Raw genomic sequence first — 20,096 nt, 5'->3', positions numbered from 1 at the left:
TATCGATAGTGTCGCGAATACTCGAACTTTCAGACCATTCGATTGTAAAATACTCTCCCCTTCCTGAATTGGTCCCAATTTTATAAGTCGATCTAGCCAATAGCAATAAAATCCCAGAATATGAAGTTTCCATTTCAGCTCACAGTCAGCTTATTTTTACGGACGTTGTTTTAAAGAAGAAATAAGAAACTGGCTCTAGAAGGCTAGATGCTTCCACTTTTTCTCTAAAACAAACTACATTGATGCGTTGATATATCTATAGAAAACCTTATACTTTGACGTTGCTGCAATCATTACATGCACATGTAATCTTAAGCATTTTATAAAGATATGTTAACCCATATAAATTAATAAGTACTTATATGGATTATATGATTTTGATATGAACATTCTCAAAGTTAATTGCTCGTATTTCAAAGAACATATTGACTAAAATAATACGCATCATATATATTAATGCAACAGGTTTTAATAAGATTGATTATTTCTTAATTCAAACTAAATAATGGAATGTGTTTGGTGTCCAACCGAGTGCACAAGGAAGAAAATGTTTTACGTGGTTTCATGTGATGTGTAATAAGCAAATACAAAAAAAAAATTAGAAATAATAAAAACCAAAACAATAGTATAAAATTGTGGAATTAAAAAAATTCTTTTAAATACAATTCGAAAATCAAAACAATGAAGTGTCAACTGAGCAACAACATTTCATTACATGACCGACTTGTGACCGGATTTTTCCTAGGCATGCGCAACACAACTTATGTGTTATCATAACCACCTTAGTATCTTGCCTTTCTTTTCAAACATTTCCAGTACCGCAGTTTTTAATATTCATTGGCAAAGTTTGATTTGCCTTTCAATGTTGTTTACATTATGGAATCCAAGAATATCACCAAGTAATTCATTATTGATCCAAATATGTGTCGGCTAAAGTGCTGTTGCAATAAAAGACTCGCATATATTCATTAGGATAAATCATTGCAAAACGCTAATAAACATTGCACCTTTTATTTTTCCCATTGCACATCAAATGATTTCATGAAAAAAGTAAAATAATGATCTATTTGAAACAATGCGTGGTAAACTATATATGATAAGAATGATCAAATTTATTTATTGCTATCGATGTCCTTTGATTTTTAATGGATAGTTGTCTGATTGACAATTATACCACAATTTCTATTTTTTATTACATGCGTTAGTGAATGAATGTTAGACTTAACGGGTCATTTTGATCTTACCGTGATCTGAAACATCTTAACAATAAATTATTCAGTCATGTTCAATCATTCAGTTAATTTACAGACTTCTCCATTGCAGTCAATTCAGTACTATTCAGACAATCCGCTAGGATTCAATTCATTACTGTTCAGTAGCTGTTTTGACAATTTAGTATGATTTTGATATTAACAGGTAAATAAATGTAATCTATATTTTTTTTATTTTTAGAAGGTTTAGTACATATTACACTACCGTACGATAGTGGTCGTTCAGGCCGAGATTCTGTCTCCTTTGTTAACCTGTAACTTCCGTTAACAGTTGAAAGACCCACGCATTACAAAATATTTAACCGTGTATTGAGCGTCAGATGAGTTAGATTTAATTATAAGGTTACCACAAATAATTCTGTATATACCAAAGGTCTCTCAATTCTAATCAAATCAGTTCAGAAAACTAAAACGTATCTGTGTCACAATCCCGTCCTCTTTTCTTTGATCATGACATAAGGTGTCACATGTGGAACAGTATCCTGCTAACCATTCTGGAGCACATAAGATCGTGTTGATCAATCTTTAGTTTTTTATGAAGTGCTTTGGAGACTGTCGTTTGTTGTTTCATTGTTTTTTCCTTTTTTCGCAAGTTTTTGTTAGTTTTTCTGTGATTTATGGAGTTTGATTGTTCCTTTGGATACCGTACTCTTGTTAAACTGTCGTGAAGCGTGTGAAATTGATTTCCTACTTTACATCTGTAAGGTTAAGTATTCACTTATTTGAAGCTGAGCATGATTAAAACTATCGCATTTATCTGAGTCTGATTCTATTACACCCTGACTAGTGCATGTAGTGATAGCTTATATATAAACTACACTGGCTGTGGCTATTGTTTTAAGTCCCTATGTTTAACATAGCTCAACAAGTATGTATACATAATTGACTTTGTCAGTTCGAATCTGGCCGTTTTGGATGAAGTTGATATCAATTGGAAGCATTTAATTTAACATATATACAACGAAACAATCAAGACGATTGCGATGTTTGTTTATTTATAGAAAATAGACTTGTGGTAAAAGCTATGTAGATAAATCATGTACAGAGCTCACTAATTACATAACTTATACAAATAAGAAGATGTGGTATGAGTGCCAATGAGACATCTATTCATTCAAGTCACAATGTGTAAAAAGTAAACAGTTATTGGTCAAAGTACGGTCTTCAACACGTATCCGTGGCTCACACCGAACAGCAAGCTATAAAGTGCCACAAAAAGACTAGTGTAAAACAATTCAAATAGGAAAACCAACTGTCTAATCTATATAAAAAACGAGAAATGAGAAACACCTATGAACAACACCAGCAAACGACAACCACTAAACAACAGGCTCCTGACTTAGGATGCATGTCTTCGTTCAAAATGATTTGATAGGACTTGATTCATCATGTATTTTCTAACTATACTTTAAATGATATAAATGAATAGGAAAAGTATGTATCTTACCATTTATACACATGTTCAGCATGGTATTTCAGTGAGTTATCTGAAAATATTTTATGAAATCATTCGCAAACTAACTCGACAAACATGAAGTTGTATGTTTGATTGTTGTAAAACTTTAAAAAAAAAGAAAGCAATCCAGTGTTTAGGATATACGCTTACAAACTAGTAAATAGTTATGAAAAAAACATTTGAGTATCACCCTGCAAAATGACAAGATAAAAATAGACGAAATACCGTGATTGAATTTTTTTTTGTATTTTTTTTTTGTATACGGAATCGAACACTTTACAATTTTGAAAGCCCCTCTTTACTCCCATTGAACCGATGTAAATATAACTTCATGTACTATTTTGTACGTTATTGGTTTTTCTTCAACTATATGTTAAAATCGGTGAATTCATTTGGAATTTTATTATTCGGTTACGAAACATCCTGTATTGGAATCAATGATTGCTTATTAATGAAGCAAAATAACGTGGACATTTATATACATTTATCTGGCAATTATTTTCGATTGTACATATGTCTTTACGGTGCATTTACTGGAATTGATAAACGCTGTGCAAGGGTTCTTTAAATCATCCGTTTCCTTACATGTCTAGACATAAGATAGATTTAACATGTAATACGTAATGTATGTACTTAAAAATTCAAAATAGAAAAAAATATAATATTGTTTATATTAAATAAGAATTGCCAATAAGAAAGACAAGGCCGTAAATAACTACAGGTCGCCATACGGTATTCAACAATAAATAAAACCCATATCGAAAGTCCGAACAAATAACAAGGAAATATAGGCAATAGTAGTATACCGCTGTTCAATAATCATAAATCGACTTAACTGAAACAAATCCGGGTCACAAACCAAAACTGAGGGAAACACGTCAATTATAAGAGGAAACAAAACGGAACAACAGAAACACTGAACTGCTACAAAAACAAGCGCCAACATACATAGAAACGGACTATGTGATAACAACTGCCATATTTCTGGCTTGGTACAGGACATTTTAAGAAAAAATGGTGGGTTTAACCTAGTTTTATGGCTAGCCAATCCTCCCGCTTATATGGCAATGTTAAACATTTCGCTAAAATGACAACATTACGTGACAGGAATACAGTACAAATAAATGCAAGAACATTCAGGACAGATAAATACATAAACAAATAAACAATAACAAAAATACCGAAAACCAGGGGAAATTCAAATTGGAAAATCCCTTATCAAATGACAAAATCAAAAGCTCAAACACATTAAACGAATGGAAAACAACTGTCATATTCCTGACGTGGTACAGGCATTCCCTTATGTAGAAAAATGATGGATTAAACCTGGTTTTATAGTTAGCTAAACCTCCCAATTCTATGACAGTCGCATAAAATTCTATTATATTGACAATAATTATTAAGTCATGTTTAGTCTTTCAGCCAATTTTCAGATTTATCTGCGGAGTAGAAGAAAAACAAGCGGCGTTATGTTCATAAGAGTAAAAGAATGATACAAGGATCATTTCATGACACACTACACTACAAAAACAAATTGAGCAACACAACCATCCCTCTAGATATAGTATTCACAAGCAGATAAGTTTATAAATTGTTGCTATACCATGGCATATTATCTGAAGAAACTTATTGATAAAGGTCATAATTATATTGGTCAATTATTTTCTTTGATAATATCAAGGTAATTTAAATATAAATATAAATATCCACTTGCTTGGCTTTCAAATATTCGGCTTTCGTTCCTGATGAAGGTAATTCCAGACAAGCGCTTTGGACTCATGAAATTAATGACGTGTTGTTTTCGTGTTTTGTAAACGACTTTAATCTGAAACGGTCATTTTGATCTGCACAGCTCATAAAAGACTGAACAATAAATTTTAAAAGATATTTTTAGTTTTTCAGTCTTTTTTTCAGACTCTGTTCATATAATTCGATTGAAGTCAAATAAGATCAGTTCAGACTATGTTCAAAATGTTCAGTTGTTATAACTTACCTGTAAAGATCAACTATATAGTTACTGAATTATATGAAAAACTACTGAACAGTACTGAATTTTGTGCATTTTAGTTAAATGGTTAGTATGTCATCCACTATTCGTTCAAAATGGTATTTGTTGTATCTTTATGAAGTTTAGAAAGAAGAGAGACGAAAGATATCATACATCCTGCCTTTAAAATTTCTGGGTTTAACGTGCCCATTGATGGGAAATCTACAAAGCGCCAAATTTGCTAATGTTACTTTTATTAACTTATGTTACTAGCACTAGGTCTGTACAACTACTGTCCCGAGAGTGTTACTAGCCAGATTGTCAGTCATTCCCTACTGATATGATTTATGAGGTATATATTAGAAAGTAAGCATAACATCTACGCCGGCTGTGGCTATTCTTTTTAAGTCCTTATGTTTAATATAGCTCCAAAAGTATGTAAACATAATTGACTTTGTAATATCGAATCTAGGCGTTAAAGGTGATATCAATTAGAAGTACGAAATTTATGAAGTATTATTTTTCATTTAACATAAATACACGAAATAAGGACGGTTGTGATGTTTGTTCATTTATAGGAAACAAGCATTCTGAGAGTATTGCATGGCAATACATAGACTACTACCGGTTAAGAATTCATTGTACTGGAACAAAATGCTAACTTGATCTAAAACTTTTCATGATGTAAACTATATAACAAATATCAAGTCAATATTTTCATGCATGACGAAAAAAAGTGTGGAAAACTGATTATTTGAGTGATTTTTCAATGTCCAAGGACCATAACTCTGTACAAAATCATCAGACCGGAACAAAATTCGAAAGTGATCTGTAACTTGTCATGATAAAACTATATATCAATTATTAAATCAATATCTTCATTCATGACAAAAAAAGTGCGGTAAACTGATTATTTGATTGAATATTCTAAGTCCAAGAACCATAACTCTGCACAAAATCATCAGACCGGAACATAATTTGAACTTGATCTGTAACTTGTCATGATAACTCTATATACCAAATTTCAAATCAATATCTTCAAGCACGAAGTAAAAAGGGTGGAAAACTGATTTGCCGGACTGACGGATGGCAGGCAGACAGACAGACAGACAGACAGACAGACAGACAGACATACAGAGGGACAGACAGACAGAATTCAAACCTAACGTCCCCTTCGACTTCGTCGGTAGTAGACTAAAAACATACCTGGGGTAAACGACATGCAGTCAAATCCTATACAGAGCTCACGAATTACATAATATATGTGTTTCTTCGTTCAAAAGGATTTGATAGGACTTAATTCATCAACTTTATGTTTTGTCATAAGGCGTTGTTTTCGGAACAAATACTTAAAAGATATAGTTGAATAGGAAAAACTAAGTAACTATGTACTTTACAATTTCTACACGTGTTCATCATGGTAGTTCAATGAGTCATCTGCAAATATTTAACAAAATCTTTCTCTAGCCGACCACACAAAAAAAAAGTTGTATGATTTAATGTTGTAAAGGTTTGGTTAAAAACTATCCAACGTTTATGATATACGTTTAGAAATTAGTGCATAGTTATGATGAAAACGTTTGAGTATATAACAGGACAAAAATAGAAAATATGCCGTTATTTAAAAAAATAAAATACGTATACGGAATCGAACAAATCACAATGTTAAGTCTCTTTTAATTCCCATTGATGATAAATGAAACTTCTTGTAATATTAAGTAGGATAATTAATTTCCTAAACCATATTAAAATCGGTGTATTGATTAAGAATTTTTATTAATCCTAATCAGTTGCAAAACATCATTTATTGGTATCAAAGATTGCTTATTAATGAGGCTTACTAACGTTGAAATTTAGAAACATTAATGCGGTTATTATTTTCTTTATAGTTTTTTTGCTTTTACGGTGCAATTTTCATATATAAAACGTATTGCGGTGTTTCATTTAAATAATCCGTCTTCTAACATGGCTAAAAGTAAGATAGATTTAACATGTAAGACGCATTGCATCTACTTAAACAAATAAAAAGAAAGGTAAATTGTATAATTTTATCAATATTAAATAAGGTGGCAATTAAATAGGACAAGGCTGTAAATATCTACAGGTCGCCGTTGGATATTCAACAATAAATAAAACCCTTATCGTCTTTAAGTCAATTTTCAGATTTATCTGCGGTTAATTCAGTACTGTTCATTAGTTTTTCATATCTTTCAGTAACTATATAGTTGATCTTTTACAGGAAAATCATAACTACTTAACATTTTGAACATAGACTGAACTGATCTTTTTTTCTTTTTTTCCATAATCGAGTTGTATGAACAGTACATAGTTAACAGCAGCGGATGAGTATGAAAAAAAAAGACTTAAAAACTAAAAGTGTCTTTTCAAATTTATTGTTCAATCCTTTAAGAGATGTGTAGATCAAAATGATCGTTACAGACTAAAAGTCGTTTACAAAAAATGAAAACATCCTGTTTTAAATTTCTTGAGTCCAAATCGATTTTCTGAATTTACCTTCATCAAAGACCAATATAATTATAATATTTTATCAATAAGTTTCCTCAGAAAAATATGACAGGGTAGAACAATAATTTGTAAACTTATCTACTTGTGAATACCATATCTCGAAGGATGGTTGTGTTGTTCAATTTGTTTTTGTAGTGTAGTGTGTCATGAAATGTTCTTTGTATCATTCTTTTTTTCTCTTTATCCCCTGCTTTCTCCACCAATAAAAGCTGACCGCCATGAAATAGCACAATAGTGCTAAAAGTGGCGTTTAACACCAATCAATTAATCAATCAATTATTCTTTTTTATTATAATGTCGCCTGTTTTTCTCCTACCTGTACACTTTGACTACACGCTTATTATGTCATCCCCTATTTACTCAATAGGTGTTTGTTGTGGCGTTATGAAGTTAACAGGCGAAAGATACCCAGAGGAATAATCAAAACTCATACTTGTATGTCGAAGAGAGACCGACAAAAATAATGTTATTGATAATGTTATTGATATGTCGAAGAGAGAACGACAAAAATAATGTTATTGATAATAGTTCAGAATTGAATAGGCCCAGTAAGTGTCCATCATCCTAATATTTAAGCAAATAACAAATTAAAAACAAATAAAAGGGTCAAACCCGCCAAAGGATTCTGAGTAATGCATGATGAAAATAATATCTAATCTCCTTATATCTTAATCGATTAAGAGTGCGAATCAAAATGAGTAAATAGTCATATTAAGAACTAAAACAAAAACCGTTTGAAAGTACAGAAACCGTGCAAAAGGATTATTTTAATACCATAAAAGGTGACACCTTTCTACTGTAAACTTTGTGTGCTTAATCATGAAACATCAAAAAGCTTCCAGAAAAGTGTGACAAATGATTAAATGAATAATCGATTTCTAGTTTAAGTTGTATATATTCATTTTCGACAGAGAGGGATCGAGACGTGCATCGAATACGCATTATATCTCTGAGTTTGTGAAAAGGAAAAAAAAATGAAATCTAGCCACATCATGTGTATTGGGTTTTTTTCTCGCCGTTATGTGCGGAACATGTACGTAAAGTCTATTACTTATTATATGTGATATGATTTTCATTGTAATGTCAAGTTACAGTAGATGGGCTATGTCACAGATTTTGTTGGAATTTTGCTATAATCGAGAAAAATATTGCATTTATCTCTTTTATTATCTGACATTGCTTATTGGATTCTTTTAAATAGGTGAACATTTGTATAGAAAGCACATAAAATCGGAGAAAACTTTCATTTGTCTTAAAATCATCAGACCTCCAATTTCAAGTCTATAGATTTTTCTTTAAAAACTATATGATGTTGATACATAAATTTCTGTTTTAATGCTGTAAAATAATAATATGGTTTTCGACTTGGTTTTTATGGTATAAAAGTGTTGTTCTAAGTGAGACAATAAAAAAAACGTCGAAATAAGCGTAACGTCATTGCGTTGTATGCCGTAAAACGATTGGTTAATAAACTAAAAACGAAGTCTGTGACCATACGATTATTTTATATCATCAAAACGGAAATTTATGTATCAACAACATATAACTTTTTAAGAAAGATCTATTGATTTGAAATTAGAGATTTGAAGATTTTAAGTCAAATTTCATAATGTTTTTTGCCGATTTTAACTGCTTTTTGTACACATGTTCGCCTATTTTGACAGAAATCAATCAGTAATAATTCCGAAATTAAAGGAGATCAATGCATTATTTTATGCATTTTCAGTTATAATTCAAGACACCAAGGCCGTATGCAAAATGTTACCAAAATATGTGACATAGCCCAAAAACTGTATTCAGAATTGGCAGAGATAACTACGCAATTTTCAGCTCTGTGCTCCGGTATTGGCATTATCATAACAGTAGATTTGTCCGTAATTATAGAATATCTTACTATTCTAAACAGTTCTGAACCTCCGAAGGCTAAGTCACGTTTTTTCTGCAAAGGCAATTTTGCCGATATGCAAACAACAGTTTTTTTTATTTTGGCAAATATCTTTAATCTCTTGAATTTTATATGCAGACCTTTTACACAAACATGACTCCTTTTTCTGCATGAAATCTGTTTTATGACTAAAATGACTACTATTTTTATACTATTGTTAAGTATACATAACTGTGATAAGATCTTTGAATATCATTTGTCGTAAAAAGATTGATTTTGTTATCAATGAAATATAGCACAGCTAAATGCTTTTGCTATACGACTGTGGACATTAACATTTGGTTGATTGTTATAAAACATCTGTTTCACAGATGACGACGAATATGTTCCAACTGTCGTAACCACAATCCCGTCCTGTTTTCCCGAATGTGACCTACCAAAATAGTCTTATCACTGGATATGTATTTGCATGAGCAACATGACGCGTGCCACATGTGGAGCAGGATATATTAACCTTTCCGGAGGACCTGAGATCACCCCGATATTTGGTTGGTTTCGTGTTGCCCAGTCTTCAGTTTTCGATGTTGTGTTTTGAATAATGTTGTTTGTGATTTGGTCTTTTTTTTTTTTTTGCCATGGCGTTGTCAGTTTATTTTCGAATTATGAGTTTGAATGTCACTTTGGTATTTTTCGTCTCTCTTTTCAGTAAGCAAGCAGTTTAATCTTTCAATTTTGGTTAATTATGAGTATGTTGATGATGATAAGCCTTAAGGTAGTATAGAAATTAAAAACATTTGACAGATTTTTCCCATACTTTGCCTAAATGAAGTTTAATGTGGGCTGTTTTCAAAAATACTATAAAAGGTATCAGTTACTCAGAGATTGTTATCAGGCCACAGGTTGTGCAAAATAGACATATTTTGTATGGATTAAACTGGAAAAAACCCTATTATGTGAATAGAAAACTAACTGATAGAATTTTAAAATAAATTTTAAAAATATGTGGAGAAAGCTGCAATAAAATGTTTCATAACATAATTTTTTTTTTGCTATAAAACAATGAAGAAATTTTTTATGTACCCAAACCTTATAAAATTAAACAATCTGAGTGATCTCCCCTTAAACAAAAGTTTGAAAAGTTCTGAATTGAATCAAAATATTATAAAATTCTGTATTAATAAAAAAGGTGTTGTGGTATGACATTTACGATAAAATCAAATAATTTTGATCGTTTAAATGTAAAGTCTTGCATATATAAATTTTATTCGTGGGGTTCAAAATACCATATGGCATCGTCGTTCTTGTGTTTATTTGTACTGTATTCCTGTCACGTAATGTTGTCATTTTAGCGGTATTTTTAACATTGCCATATAAGCGGGAGGTTTGGCTAGCCATAAAACCAGGTTCAACCCACCATTTTTTCTTAAAATGTCCTGTACCAAGTCAGGAATATGGCAGTTGTTATCAAATAGTCTCAGCATATCCTATCTTTAATTCAAAGTATCCACTAATTGGAAGAATTTTGCATTTTGTGTGGCAGGTTGTTCATTTTCATCCTGTCTTGTGCGAAGCGATATTTTTCAGTTCTTGTTTATTTTCACAATCCTCCTACTTCACCATCCCTCCGAAATTTAAACGGTCGTCGCCTTAGTCAATTTTCTTTTTTTCACATAGCATAGTATAAGACGATCTTTTCCGCACGGAAATTATTTTCCTGTTTGCATACATTTGTTTCCTGCATTTTGTGTGGCAGATTATTCATTTTCACCCTGTCTTGAGCAAAGTGATTTTTTTCAGTTCTTATTTATATACAAAATCCTCCTGCATCGCCATCCCTCCGAAAATTAAACGGTCGTCACCTTAGTATGTTTTTGCTGTTTTGTTTTTTTCCGAATTGCATAGTATGATACGTTCTGAAATAGCATGCATTGTCAATAATATGGTAGTTGTTTTCCATTCGTTCCGTTGGGTGATAAAGTCTTACGTTTGATTTCATCAGTTTGTCCTTTTGGACTTTCCCTTTTTGAATTTACATTTGAGTTCGGTATTTTTGAAAATACTTTAAAATACCACTTTGCTAGATTTTTCATTGTTTGAAAAATATTGTTTTTGTTATAAAATCTTTTACTCACTTGCTAAGTTGCTTGTATTCGGATATATAATTTTTTTCAGAAAAAACTGCGAAAAATATCAAGTGCGGTTCAGTGATACTGACATCAACGTAGCAGCGATTTCACATAAAAGGAAAACTGTACAACTGACCGTAAATAATTACATATCGGTTAGTATCTAGCCAGCGAAAAGAGCTATAAATGTAATGGCTGATGATCTTATATTAATTTAAGAAGCTGTCTCCGTCTACACGAAGCAAACTATGAAATATGGTCCAGAAACAGTATCAAAGAAATTTTATGTTCCAAGAATCTACACATCAAGAGGATCTAAGATATACATTTTTTCCTTTATCGTTAAAACTGAGAATGGAAACGGGGAATGTGTCAATGAGACAACAACCCAACCACAGAACAGAAAACAGCCCAAGGCCACCAATGGGTCTAAACACAGCGAGAAAATCTCGCACCCGGAGGCGGGTTTCAGCTGGCTCCTTAACAATAATGTATACTAGTTCAGTGAAAATGGACGTTACACTAAACTCCGAAACATATAAATGAGCAAAAATTAAAAAAAAAATACAAAACTAACAAAGGCCAGAGGTTCCTGATTTGGGACAGGCTGAAAAATGCGACGGGGTTAAACATGTTTTATGCAACCTTAACCCTCTCCCTATACCACTAGCCAATGTGGAATAAACAAACACATAGCAATACGCACAGTAAAACTCAGTTTGAAAGAAGTCCGAGTCCGATGTAAGAATAGGTAACAAAAGAACCTAAGCAATATGACAATGATCAACATGAATAAAGAAAGGACTACCAGCAGTTACTGACATGCCAGCTCCAGACCTCAATTAAACTGATTGAAAGATTATGTGTTCATAATATGAAAATCAAGTACAATTCTTCACGTTAGGGGTTTAGTATCTTACCATCATAAAATATACGAGATTAACATAACCAGTATCATGCCAAAAACTTGTTTTAGAATAAATGTGTTTATTTCCGATGCCAAGACCCGATGAGTCAATCAATATTAATTCTAAAAAATGCCATCTTAAATGACATGACAACAGTATCGTAACTATATCCTTTCTTAGTACGTCTGTTTAAAGGTTTGGTTAGCCTTTGAGGTGAATGACGACATTTGTTGTGCTTTGTATAGAATATTACCATAAAAGACGGGATCTGAAATACCTGAACGTATAAGACCTCTGCACGTTGATTTGTGTTTCCGAATAACGTCCTAGTACGGGTGATAAAATTTATTAAACGTTTTGACAAGTTTGTGGTATCGAAAACCCTGGTATAATAATTTTTCAGTAATACAGAGATTTCGTTCGTTAAAATCAAATACGTTGTTACATGAATCTATTTTTATACGCTACACAATGTTTAAACTACAAAAACAAAATATTTCATCGTAAAATGTTTTTTAATGAATGCCATTGATGCGACAGATGTCCAAACACACACATCATCAATAGGAAAGAATGTGAATACAACTAATAGTGTTATACGGATGAGAGCAAAGGAAATGGTTGATAGTAAATATATCAGTTCTGACTATCAGCGCTTATCCAATAATATGTGATTCTTTTGCAACAAATTATCGATTGGATCTCGAAAACTCGAACTGTCAGCCCATTCGATTGTGAAATACTCTCCCCTTCCTGAATTGGTCCAAATTTTATAAGACATGCCAGCCAATATCATATTAGCGCATAATTAAGCAACCAATCAGAATTAACTGATGTTTAGTAAGAATTTCAAGATGGCGTGTATATAGAATGAAACAAAGCCTCGCACCATGATGCAAAGCAAAAATCTCAGATATATGAAGTCTTCATTTCAGGTCACAGTCAGCTTTTCTTTTACGAACGTTATTTTAGAGAAGAGAAAAAAAAAGAAACTGGCTCTAGTTAGCTAGCCACTTTTCTCTAAAAGAAACTAAATTGACACGTTGATATGTCTATAGAAAACCGTATGCTTTGAAATTGCTGCAATCATTACAAGCACATGTAATCTTAAGCATCTTATGAATAAAAGATGTTAACATATCACGTTAACTTTCTAAACTGATGCAGTTTGTTGACTAATGTAAATTAATACGTACTTATATGGATAATATGATTTTTATATGAACATTCTCAAAGTTAATTGCTCGTATATCAAAGAACACAAGAAACTAAAATAGTACGCAACATGTGTACTAATGCAACAGGTTTTAATAAGGTTGATTATTTCTTAATTCAAGCTAAATTATGGAATGTGTTTGGTGAATTTTCAGTGCATAAGGAAGTAAATGTTTTACGTGGTTACACGTGATGTGTAATAATCAAATACAAAAAGGTTAAGAAATAATAAAAACAAAAACAAAAGTATAAAATTATGGAAGTAAAAAAAAATCTTTTAAATACAATTCGGAAATTAAGAAAATGAAGTGTCAACTTAGCAGTAACATTTCATTACATGACCGACTTGTGAACGGATTTCCCCTAGGCATGCGCAACACAACGTATGTGTTATTATAACCACCTTAGTATCTTCCCTTTCTTTTCAAACATTTCTAGTACCCCAGTTTTTAATATTCCTTGGCAAAGTTAATACTTAAAGCCGCAAATAAATACTTCCATCATGATCTTTCATTTGGTAATCACATGATTACACATACGAACGAGCAGTAAACCAACAAAACACACAAAAATGAAAAAAGGAGTAAGCCACACAACGCACTTTCCTGCAAAAATAAGTAAATCAAATGTTTAGTTTTAATATATATAATATAATATAATAATTTGTTTTAATAAACCTGATTAAAATGATGAATGCCTGATTAAAAAATAAAAATATATTTTTTTTTGTTTTTTTTTATTAATGACATTGACGATCTTGATGGTTCAGCACGATTCTTGAAAATTGCCATCAACGTTTTTTTTGTGTTAAAGTTGACTGTCAATTTAAAACGTAGCTGTTTGTGTTTGAAACGCTATGATCAAGAACATCACCCAGTAATTCATTATTGATCTAAAAATTTGTCGGCTGAAGTGCTGTTGCAATAAAAGACTCACATATATTAATTATGACAAATCATTGCAAAACACTAATAAACATTGCCCCTTTTATTTTTCTCATTGCACACAAAATGATTTCATAAAAAAATGAAATAGTTGATATATTTGCAACAATGCGCAGTAAACTATATATGGTAATAATGATCAAATTCATTTATTGCTATCGATGTCCTTTGATTTGTAATGAATAGTTGTCTGATTGACAATTATACCACAGTTTCCATTTTTTACTACATGCGTTAGTGAATGAATTTTAGTCTTGAAGGGTCATTTTGATCTTAACATGATCTGAAGAATCTTAACCTAACAATATTCAGTTATGTTCAGTCATTCAGCTAATTTACAGACTTGTCCATTGCGGTCAATTCAATACTGTTCAGACAATTCTCTTGGAGTCAATTTAGTACTGTTCAGTAGCTGTTTTGACAATTCAGTATGATGTTTATGTTAACAGGTAAATAATACAATCTATATTTTTTATTTTTATAAAGTTAAGTACATATTACACTACCGTGCGATAATGGTCGGGATTCCGTCCCCTTCGTTAACTTGTAATTCCAGTTAACAGTTGAGATACCCACGCATTACAAAATATCCAGCCGCGTATTGAGTATCAGACATAATTTTTTAATTACATTTAATCATAAGGTTATCACAAATAATTCTGTATATAACAAAGGTATTTCAATTCTAATCAAATCAGTTCAGAAAACGTATCTGTGTCACAATCTCGTCCTCATGTTCTGTCATAAAGCAATGTATTTTTTAACTATTCTTTAAATGATATAACTGAATAGGAAAAGTATGTACCTTACCATTCATACACGTGTTCATCATGGTAGTTCATTGAGTCATCTGCAAATATTTAACGAAATCATTCGCTAAGTTACCACATAAACATGAAGTTGTATGTTTGATTGTTGTAAAGCTTTGTTTAGAAAAAAAAAACAATCCAGCGTTTACGATCTAGTAAATAGTCATGAAGAAAACATTTGTGTATCACTCAGCAAAATGACAAGACAATAATAGACGAAATACCGTTATTTAAAAAAAATATATTTGGTATACGAAATCGAACACTTAACAATTTTGAAAGCCCTCTTTACTCACATTGAACCGATGAACTTCATGTACTATTTTGTCAGATATTTGATTTTCCTTAACCATATGTTAAATTCGGTGAATTGATTTCGAATTTTATTATTCGGTTACGAAACATCATGTATTAGTTTCTAAGATTGCTTATTAATGACGCAAAATAACGTGGAAATTTATACACATTAATCTAGCAATTATATTCGATTGCATTTATTAGAATTGAAAACCGCTTTGCAATGTTTCTTTAAATATCCGTGTTCTAACATGGCTAGAAATATAAGCTAGATTTAACATGTACTGTATGTACTTAAAAATTCAAAAAAAGAAAAAATATAATATTGTAAATATTAAATAAGAATTGCCAATAAGAAAGACAAGGCTGTAAATAACTACAGGTCACCATACGGTATTCAACAAAAAATAAAACCCATATCGAAAGTCCGAACAATGATTTATTAAGTCATATTAAGTCTTTCACTCAATTTTCAAATACTGCGGTTAATTCAGTACTGTTCAGTACTTTTTCATATAATTCAGTAACTATATAGTTGATCTTCACAGGTAAAATATAACTACTAAACATTTTGAACATAGACTGAACTGATCTTATTTGACTACAATCGAATTTTCTGAAAAGTACTGAATTAACAGCAGGGGATTAGTCTGAAAAAAAGATTGAAGAAAACAAAAATAGCTTTTAAAATTTATTATTTATTCTTTTGAAAATAACGCCGCTTATTTTTCTTCTACTTGTGCATTTAGGTTACATGCATAGTATGTCATCTACTATTTGTGTAAATGGTGTTTGTTGTGTCTTTATGAAGTTAAGATCGAAAAGAGACGAAAGGTACCAAAAGGAATAATCAAAACTCATTTATGTAAGTCGAAGAGAGACCAACAATAGATGTTATTGATAACAGTTTAGAAAAAGAGGCCCAATTAGTGCCCGTTATCCATATATTTGAGCGAATAATAAACTAAAGACAAATAAAAGCCTGGTTCAATCAAACCCGCCAAAGGAATCAGAGTGATGCATAATGAAAAGTTATACCTAATATCCCTATTTTTTACCCGATTTAGGGTGCAAATCCAAATTCGTAAATAGTCAAGTAGTCAAGAACTAAGACAAAAAGCGTCTAAAAGTACAGAAACCGTTCAGGTGCTTAACGATTATTTTGATACCATTATAGGTTATACCTCTCTACCGTTAACTTAATATGCTTATTCTTCAAAAATCAAATAGCTTCTAAAAACGTGTGACATATGTCTTACATAATATGTTTTAATAAATAATTGATGGCTAGTTAATGTTGTATATATTCCTTTGCGACAGAGGGGGAGCAAGACGTGCATGGTATACACATTATATCTCTTTGAGTTTGTAAAAAAGGAAAAATGAAATCCTGTCACATCATTTGTATTGCTTTTTTTTCTCGCCGTTATGTGTGGAACATGTAAGTCAAGTCTATAACTACTTCTATGTGATATCATTTTTATTGTAACGAGGACATACATTATACCCACTGACGGTTGATATGAGATACATAAACATTCTCAGAAATGTTTTCAGAATTGGACAATATTTGATTGCAGAGATAACCGCAAATAATAATTTTCCGATAAGAAGACAGTGCTCCGGTACTGGCATGAAAAGCATAGCAGTTTTTTTCGTAATTGTAGATTATCGATGGTTTTTCAAACGAGAAGGTGTTTCTCATCTACAATTTTATCGGAAGGCGACAGCCCTGAGATGAGATGTGGCCAAGAAACATCCTAGAGTTTGAAAGACCATTGGTAATCTGTTTATAGCTATTTTGCCTATGACGTCGTTGATGTTTACATTAACAACGTCACGTGCGCCCTTAGTTTCTGACGATAATTTTCTATCTCAAGTGAGTAGCGTGAAAAAAGATCAAAGGAAAAATACGCAAAATTGCGATAGTTATAAAATATCTTACTGTACTACACTTTTTAAACCAACGAAGGCGAAGGAACGTTTTTACTACTGAGACACTTTTTTTCGTTATGCACTCAATAGTTTTTACTAATGGAAAAGATCTTTAATCTCTTGTCCATGGTTCAAATTTGAATTTAATATTTTCAAAAGGCTTCACATAGGCATAACGAAGGTCAGTTTTTATGATCAATATGACTACTATTTTGATTTTATTGTTAAGTGTAAATAACTGTAATAAGATGTTTGAATTATAGATTATCGATTGTTTTTTCAAACGAGAAGGTATTTCTCATCAGCATCAATCTCATTGAAGGGCGATAGTCTTGAGATGAGGTGTGGCCGAGAAACATCCTCGAGTTTGAAAGACCATTGATAATTTGTTTATCGTTATTATCATGATTATGTCTATGATGTAGTTGATGTTTACATTGACAACGCCACGTGCGCCCTTAGTTTCTGACGATGATTTTCTATCCCAAGCGAGTAGCATGATATGAAAATTATCACAAAATAAACCAAAGGAAAAATACACAAAATAGCGATGATATTGTGTTATCGGTACCTACATCGATTTTTTAATCAATAAAATAAAACATAAATATAAGTTATTGCTATACGACTGTCAATATTAACGGTCCTACATTCTGTCGAAAAATATTTCTTGGCATTGCACAATATCAAGTTTTCTCTGACTGTGTATGACGTCTTTATACTAAATTTATTGGATGTGTACTGATTGATATTTAAGTACATGATTTTTTCATTAGTTGTTTTTGGCTTTGAACTATCTTTCAGTAACTCTCGGTTATAGAAATACACTCAGAACTCGGAGAATATAATTTGTGCTCGAAGCACCAAAAACAGTAGTTTGATTGGTTGAATTTCTGAGTCTGAGTACAATAATCGTACTCGAAATTTTTATGACCGTAAGGCCCGTACTTTGTTTCTTAAGTCCTGAATGTTTTGTTTAGATCTCATGAGTCAAGCCTTTTTCAACTGATTTTCATAGTGAGTTTTTATGTTGTGCTGTTAACTCACTGTTCCCGGTTCGAGGGGGAAGGGGGTTGTTGGGCGCATGCAAACATGTTAAATCGCGACACATTCTGTGTGTGTCTGTCCATAGTCAGAAGCCTGTAATTCAGTGGTTGCTTTTTGTTGCTGTATATCAAAGTTGGTTTTCGTTTATTGTTTTGTACATAAATCAGGTCGTTAGTTTTGTCGGGTCCTTTTATACATGTAGCTTGCTATCTGGTTCAAGTTTTTCTCATTGTTAAAGGCCATACGATGAAATGTCGTTGCTTACCTCTACGTTAATTGGCCTCTGGTGGAGAAAGTCATCATTGGCATTCATATAACATCTTATTATTTTTATATGTAACCGTTTTTTATGTTTCTATGGTCAGTTTTAAGTTTTCGCGCTCATATTGGTTTCTCCGTTGGATATAGTAAAAGATCAACAACCTTTGAGTTCTTTTATGTTGATAGTGTTGGCTACAGTCTGCAGATTGGGTTACATTTTCTTTATTACCATTGCTCATATATCAGTCTGTCAATAGCCATCTGACTATAATCTCTTATAGTTGTAAAACATGATAACCTTCTGTTAAATCATATTATTAGTGAATATGAGAATAAGACATACAATTGAGAATGGAAATGGGGAATGTAACAGAGACTTTAGACAGAAGACATCTATTTTTGCCATTTTGAATCCTTTGTAGATATTATTTTAATATTTTAGTGTTGTTTTAAATCATAAACAAAAATCCATGTTAGTACCGATAGAGATTCAAAGATCTGATAACATAGTTACATTGATACTGTCTTGAATATTTTAAATCAATAAGTTAACATGGATCATATATAAGTTAACAGGTTCTAAAAACAACTCTACCGTTGAAATCAGGATGTATCCTATTTGTATAAATGATTTCTACAGTTACCATATTAACTACCGAACTTTCAAACTAAACGTATGTATCTATGAAAGAATTTGAAAAATTTGTCAAGTAATTTGTAGTTAAGAAATCCCTGACTTTAATAATTTACCAGTTATATATAGATTGATGTTAGCGAAATTTGAAATTTTATTACAGACTAAGGCATCGCGAATGTGTTTGGAAATATACACATTGTAAGAAGGGACCAACTAAATACTAGCATAAAAAAAAAGGATAATCAGCAAGAGGAAACGAAAAATCGCCTCTTTTGTAGAAAAAAAATGTGTTTATATTTGTCTGTGTGAAAATGAAATGACCAAACCTAGAAAAGGTAACATTATTACTGTTATATTAGGTGCATATTTAACATGTTTAAGGCATTATGTTTAGAAACTTCTTGATTATTCTAAGCAAAAAATTATCACCAAGGTAAGTGTTATAAAATTTTTCAATCGAATTGATTTTAACGGATCTCAACTAAATTTGACCACAAGCTAGCTGTGATTCACAACAGTACAGGAACACATCTGCTCTTAAAGGGTTTCAATTGGTGCTCGTATGATAACCTTCAACCAGCCCATATTATCAAAATTTTAGGAAGTAAATGTAGCATATTTTCAATTTTCATTACAAAAAGGCTTTATATTAGTCACATCAAAATCATGTCTAATCACATTCTTTAAAGGACTTTTAATTAAATAGTAAAACTACTCTTTGTCAATGATGAGATTGTATAGACATGTAATATAGAGAGTCATAACTATAAACTGAGTTGAAACGAACATCAA

General features: G+C 31.6%; 1 long non-coding RNA gene across 7 annotated transcripts in view; it reads left to right on the top strand.

The window, feature by feature from the left end:
• Positions 1-20,096, top strand: part of LOC127729571 (uncharacterized) — a 123,969-nt gene that overhangs the window by 48,837 nt on the left and 55,036 nt on the right. The window contains exon 1 of one of the 7 annotated variants that reach the window (XR_007994720.1): positions 8,211-8,273. The exons of 5 other annotated variants lie outside the window; for them this stretch is intronic. This is a non-coding gene — a long non-coding RNA (uncharacterized LOC127729571). Of the gene's footprint in view, positions 1-8,210; positions 8,274-16,745; positions 16,866-20,096 lie in introns of those variants that run through there. One more of the 7 variants, XR_007994721.1, reaches the window with a different exon arrangement.

This window comes from Mytilus californianus, unplaced genomic scaffold, assembly GCF_021869535.1.
Source record: "Mytilus californianus isolate M0D057914Y unplaced genomic scaffold, xbMytCali1.0.p SCAF_2, whole genome shotgun sequence".
Lineage (NCBI taxonomy): Eukaryota > Metazoa > Mollusca > Bivalvia > Mytilida > Mytilidae > Mytilus > Mytilus californianus.
This window is presented reverse-complemented; position numbering and strand designations above follow the sequence as displayed.